The sequence below is a fragment of the Triticum dicoccoides genome, chromosome 3B (genome assembly GCF_002162155.2).
Source record: "Triticum dicoccoides isolate Atlit2015 ecotype Zavitan chromosome 3B, WEW_v2.0, whole genome shotgun sequence".
NCBI classification, from domain to species: domain Eukaryota; kingdom Viridiplantae; phylum Streptophyta; class Magnoliopsida; order Poales; family Poaceae; genus Triticum; species Triticum dicoccoides.
In genome coordinates this window covers 682508221-682515389 of record NC_041385.1, presented here as the reverse complement: position 1 = coordinate 682515389, position 7169 = coordinate 682508221, and positions in this window count along the sequence as shown.

Sequence of the window (7169 nt, the reverse complement as noted above, 5' to 3'; positions counted from 1 at the left end):
GGGGGAGCATGACGCCACGCGTATCGTCGATGTCGTGGATGGCGCTGCATCATATGATGCCTTGGCGGCTACGACCACGTCAACGCGCACGTAACCGCACCCTACCGGCAGAGAAAGATCCTGGCTAACGTGGACATCAACGAGGAGGCACCCGACACGTCCGTGATCGCCGCCATCATCAAGGAGAAGTAGAACACGTGAGGCCGCCGCCGCTTGGGCCCTATGAACGCCATCGCCGAGGCGACGCCGGTGTCTTGCCCTCTCGCAGGCCACCGTCGTCCCCTTACCCCAAAACTAATTTTGATCCCTGTAGCATAGGGACCATTCCCCTCCGAGTAAAGCATAATCTGGCGGTTCCACTCCGATGAGCATGGGGAAATGAGCCGCACTTTGCGCTGAAGCATATACCTCCGGGGTTCACGACTGTCGGACATGGGGACGACAATGGAGATCTGCAGCGGCCGGCAGTAGACTAGTCAAGGGTATCCATGTCATCGAAATGGATATCCACCGGTTTCGGCCGTAGACTAATTTTATCTTAGTGCGGTATTGTTTTTAGTTAAAATATGTCCAAATTGTAAGTGTTTTTGTCTGGTTTGTATGAAGTCTGTCATGTTTATATGAAATTCGACCGTGTTTGCATGAATTTCATCCGGTTTGTTGCGCAAGTGTTTGAAATGTAGGCAACGTTGGATGGCGGCCTTCCGTATCCGTATTCGTGGACCCTATCCACAGACGGATGCGGAAGAAAATTTACGGATCGCCATTGAAGATGCCTTACAAAACATATAATCAAAAAGGTAAAAATAAGACTGTAAAAAGTTAAATACAAAAAATAAAAACTAGAAAATAAATGAAAAAGGAACAAAAAAATGTAAATATAAAAGTGACACGGATGACAAAAAAGGGTCCGTTCGGTTGACAATATCGCGCGTTCAGCGCATAATATATAGGAATTGCCATGGATAAACCATGCAATGTAGCAGCAGATCTACCACTCGGCGGGTCGGGTGGTCGCCTCGGGGATCTCTGGTGACGACACCCACATATGGTAGTACCGACGAGCAGAGTGGCGGTAGTGTGCATGTCCTTACGTACGGTGCTGATGTTGTTTCTATAAGTTTCCGTCGAAAGATTTTTTTTTGATAAAAGAGAGTTTCCTCTCCGATTTCCATTAATAGAAATCACCATGTCTTACAAACTAAAAACAGAAAGATAAAACGAGAGAAACGAGGCTATCTCCCCCTGGTTTTTTGGTTAACTTTGCTTCTGGAAGGGGTGTAAGGAGTCATCCCTCCCTCCACTCATAATCCTCCGAAACAAGCAGACCTTTACCGAAGGGGAGATCTAAGGCCTGGGCTCAAAACAGTCCCAACACCAGCATTACAGAATTTTAGCAGTCTAGAACAAAGAGCTATGATTGGTTATTACAAGCAGTTTCACAAATAAGTATTCATCGGGAAAGGTAGAAACAACAAGTAAACCAGCAAAAAGGCTTGAAGAAGAAGAATTCATCACAGCGTCACAGGTTTTGAGGTCACCCTAGAATCCTCCTGGTCTCCAGGCGCCACCCATGTGCTGCTCGGAACACTTCTTCAGCCACTTCACCAATTTGCTTTGTTCCAGCCTCCATCATTCTACTTCTTACGGGGTTTTTCTGCAAAATATTCCAATCATGTAAGTTTTTGAGCAACAAGTTAACAGGCACACAAGGATCATTCACCCTGTTATTATCAAAAACAACACCATTTCTCAATTTCCAAATAGTCCAACAAACAGCGGAAATCCCTATCGAGACTAAACCCCTTTCATCTTTATCAAAAGTTTTTGCCCAATCCCTCATTATCAAATCTATATTATCCAGTATATCTTTTAGATTAAAAGCACATTTCAAAATAGTCCACAACAATCTAGCTACCGAGCAAGTCAAGAACAAGTGATTGATAGTTTCTATTCTCCCACAAAATGGGCATTTATCATCCCCTTTCCATCCCATGTGCAGTAGGTTATCTTTGGTGAGAATGCTATTCCTAAGAGCTAGCCACATGAAGACTTTAACCCTAGGTGGTATCTTGATCTTCCACATATATAGATGTGGATATTTGATCCCATTTTCTATTAGATGCCTACAATAGGACTTTACTGTGTATGTACCTTTTTTTGTGAGGGTCCATTTGATCTTATCCTTTACATTTCTCAACACCACCGAATTGCATGCATCTTTTAAATGCTCCCACAACTCTCTAGAATCTCCTGTCAAAGTTCTCCTAAACTGAATATTATCAATCCCCCCCTCAAGGACCTCTTTAACTGTCTTTTTTTTATCAAAACAAATATTATATAATCTAGGGAAGTTTTTGTATAAAGGTGCCATTCCAATCCACCAGTCTTCCCAAAATCTGGTGTTCCCCCCATCTCCTACAACAAATTTACACAGAGAGGTAAAATGATATCTATGTTTCAATAATTCCTTCCAAAATTGGGAATCTCCCTGTTTAGCCACTATATTCCCAATTGCTTTACACCCTTGATATTTTTTCAGAATTATGTCTTGCCACAGGCCTTCTGTATTGAAAATTTTCCACCATCATTTGCTCAATAAAGCTTTGTTCATACATGCTAAATTGTGAATCCCCAAACCATCCATGTCTTTGGCCTGCAGACATCAGCCCATTTGACCAAATGATTTTTTTTCTTTTTATCATCTTCTTGCCATAAAAGCCTAGCTCTAAAAAAGTCCATACGTTTTTCAACCCCCACAGGCAGTCCATAAAAGGACATCATAAAGTAAGGGATGCCTGTCAAGGAAGACTGTATCAAAGTGACACTCCCAGCACTAGCAAGAAGCCTTCCTTGCCAGGCCTCGCATTTCTTTTCCATCTTATTTTCTGTAGGTTTCCAGTGTTTATTCCTGATTCTCCCCTTATCAACTGGTAGACCTAAGTATTTCATAGGCAAAGTGCCAACAGGACAAGTGAATATTTTAGCATACTCATCTTTCCTGCTATCAGCTTCTCCAAAAAGGAAAAGTTCACTTTTATGAAAGTTAATTTTCAACCCAGACATTTGCTCAAAGAGGCAAAGTATATACTTAAGGTTTTGAGCACTATCTATATCATCTTGTATAAGGAAGATGGTATCATCTGCATATTGGAGCATGTTGATCCCATCTTCAACATATTCTTCTAAGACCCCCTTAACTAACCCAATTTTCCTAGCATTATCCAGCATTATAGCCAAGGCATCAGCTGCCAGGTCAAAATTAAGAGGTGACAGAGAGTCCCCCTGTCTCAGCAACTTATGAGTAGGAAAATATTTCCCCAGGTTTTCATTAACTTTTACACACACCTTTCCACCCCTGATGGTGTCCATCACCCAGTCTATCCATTTCTCTGGGAATCCTTTGATCTTGAGCATTTGAAAAAGAAAGGTCCATTTAATCTTATCATAAGCTTTCTCAAAATTATTTTTAACAACAAAGCACCTTGTTTTTCCTTTTAATACTATCCAATGCTTCATGCAATATCAAAACCCCCTCCATAATGTATCTACCTTTTATGAAAGCAGTCTAAACAAGAGAGATAACATTAGCTGCCACTATATTCAGCCTATTCATTAAGACTTTTGTAATGATTTTGAAGCAAACATTCAACAAGCAGATGGGTCTAAAGTTTTGTATCCTATTAGCATTTTTGCTTTTTGGTACCAACGTGATAATACCATAATTCAACCTACTAATATCAATTTTCCTATTGGCAAAATCATCTAGCAAGTCTCTGAGATCATTTTTAACCAACTCCCAATAATGCTGATAAAATTCAGCTCTAAGACCATCAGGGCCAGGAGATTTATTATGAGCCATTTTAAAGACCACATTTTTAATTTCTTCCATTAAGAACTCCTCTGTCACCATAGCCTTGTACTAATCCTGGATCTTTTGTGGATTATCTATATTTAGAGATATAATGGAATTATTAGGATGCCCAAATAGGGTTTTGTAGAAATTAGTGATATATTCCACTATATCTTTCTCACCCTCAGCAACTCCCTCATCCTGTTCAAGTTTATTAATCCTGTTTCTCCTCAACCTCCCATTGGCCTTGGCATGAAAGAATTTTGTATTACTATCACCTTCCAGCAATTCATCCACCTTAGCTCTCTGCTTCCATTTAGCTTCCTCTTGTTGCAGGAGTCTATCCAGCTGGGCTCTGAGCTCTTTTTGCTCTACTCTGTCTGCAGTAGTAAGCCCATTAAGTTCACAATGTTTATCAATATTGTCTAATTTGAGTAGAATGTCTTTCTTCAACTCAATATACCAGGCATTCATGTTTTTGTTCCACCCTTTTAATTTGGGTCTAAGAAGTCTAAATTTCCCCAGAAGCCTATCAACACTATCTCCAGTGATGTTACTATCCTTCCAAACTTCATGCACAATCTTATCAATCCCCTCCCTAAGAAACAAAGCATTTTCAAATCTGAAAAGGGGGTCAGATTTTTGAATATCACCAGAATCTAGGAAGAGTGGAGTATGGTCAGATTTTTCCCTAGTCAAGGGGTATACCTCTTCCCATTCATTACTACACAAAATCCTGTCTAATTTTTCAAAGGTAGGGATAGGTAAATTGTTCCCCCATGTAAAGTTCCTGCCATTCATTTCAAGCTTAACTCCAGCTTGTTCTAGAATAGCATTAAACAAAAAACTCCAATGACCTGGAGTACCAGGTTTGTTTTTTTCACTGGTTTTTCTAATAATGTTAAAATCCCCTCTAATTAGAATGGGGTTTACACTGTTTTGGAAAATTCTAGAGAGCTCAGCTAGGAATCTAGCTTTCCTCTCTCGTTGAGCATCCCCATAGACCACCACTAAATCCCAAATGAATCTAGTTTTTTGATCCTGGACTGTCATTTTAATGTAATAATCTCCTTCATCTTGAGATATAACATCAATGGTAGTATAATTAACCCCTACCAATAGTCCACTAGATTTCCCCCTAGCTGGGGTGAAATGCCAGTGAAAATCTCTACCAGCACAGATTTGCTGTAATTCATTTCTAGAAATCTCTTGCCTGATGGTCTCTTGTAGTCCCAGGAAGTCCACTTTCATATCCATGATCATCTCTCTCAAGTATCTTTTTTTAATATCCCCCCCCAAACCCTCTCATATTCCAGAAAATACCTCTCATTTCTTTTTTTTTCTTTTTCTTAACCGAAGATTCCAAAATTTTAACAGCACATGCAGTTTTAACCCCAGAACCCCTGGTGGTTTTATTATTATTTTTCCTCCCATCTCTTTTCCTAGATGAAAAAAGCTCTCTGACTATCTCCCAATCATCATCCTCTCTATCATCCTCCCCATCTTCCCCTTGATCTAAGAGATCTATCAGGGTATAATCCCCAGTATCAATGACCTCAGCCTCTTCAGGCATCACAGCTTGTTTTTGTTCTCTATTGAAGTCAGACAACCACAAATCAATCCTAGCCTGTTCCACTTTTCTTTATCAATTCAACATTATGTTTAATCATATCAGGATTATTCCCAAGTTTCACGCCAACCCCTTCAGCAACTTTCTGAAAGAAGCTATGAACATTTGGAAAACTCTCACTACCATTTAGCTTACCATAATTGTCCTTTTTGCAGCCCTTTCTTTTGCCAGCTCAGTGATATTTCGATCTTCTTTTCCTTTCAGCCTAAGACATCTCCTCCGCTCTTCCTCTTCTTGCTTTAGATCAGCATCACCTTTCCCAGCCTTCATAATCTTGGTCTCAAAAGAATCAGTTTCTTGACTAGTTGTGTAATCCACTGACTCAACATACGCTAGTCCAATGGCTTGTTCCATCAGCTCCTGATCTGTCATCTCTCCTTCCCCCTCTTGTTTGTCCTCAATCTGCATATCTTCATCCAAGTTTTCCATTTCCTCTCCCTCAGCAGTATTTTTCTCTCCAGATTGAGACCCTTTCACATCTTCATTCCCTTTTAGATTAATTTGAAGTAACTCATGTTGTCTCTTCACCTCTTTCTCAAGGGTTTTCCTAATTATCTCCATCTCCTTCCTCTTTTTTTTCTTCCAACATCAACTGTGCAGTCTCTCTAGCAGCCAATTCTTCTGCTTTTTGCAACCTAGATAACAGATCATCTTCTCTCCCCTGCCTCTCTGCACTAATCCCTATTTTCTCACTTTCTTTAGCAGTGTCAGTATTTTGACAACTGTCTCCAGACTTCAGAACCACCTGTTCATACTGTTTTAGCCCCAAGCTTCCCAAACTCACATTTTGTTTCCCAGTGTCCGTTTGCTTGCTTTTCTTCTGCATGTCATTCTCTCTGTGTGCCTCAAAGTGTTCCAGCTCCAAATATTCAAACATTTTCCTTTTACTCCCCTCCTCAAACTTGTACCATTCTTGTTCAGCTACTGAATCAAATTCAAAGAAAATATCATACATGAGCAGATCCTTAGTGGTTATCTCAGTCCCTGCTGGTATCTTGTGAATGTCCCTCACTCCAACTTTCACCTTGATCTCCTCCCTGGAATGGATGTGCTCAATGTCCACCTCCACCACTGGCCCCAAAGCAGAACCAATCTTACAAATTCCCAGATAATGCCTCAATGTATCAGGTACACCCCACATTTTTATCCACACTGAGTGCAACTTTCCTTTGGCTTTATCATCTGGGCTCCAGAAGTCAACCTCGACCATAGCTCATGTCCCCAACAGAGTAAATTTACCAAAGTTCTTTAACTCCACCAATTTGGCCTTATTGGGAAATCTCATCAGAAATGTTGCAGGACTCTGAAACTTGGCTCTCTAGGTCCACCCCCACTCAAACATCTTGGAGAATCCAAAAGCAACTGTAGTCTCATTTAACTGTCCAGAGTGAACAGTCACCAATGCCATAGGATTTGTGTGTTCAGCAGCCACCATATCCTTAGTGTGTTGCACCAGAAGACACCCCAGGCCCCTAGCTCCATATCCAACATATTTGGCCACTGGTTTAGTTTGTTTCAAGACTGTGCAATCTTCAGTGTTATGTGATGCTCTCTGGCACACCACACAAAAAAGCTTATTCTTGCAATCAATCTTCAGGTGTCCCTGCTCCTTGCACTTCACACAGAACAGTTCCTTGTTATTGCTCCCTGCATCTCTCTTCTTTGATGTTCCTTTTTCCCCTTCAT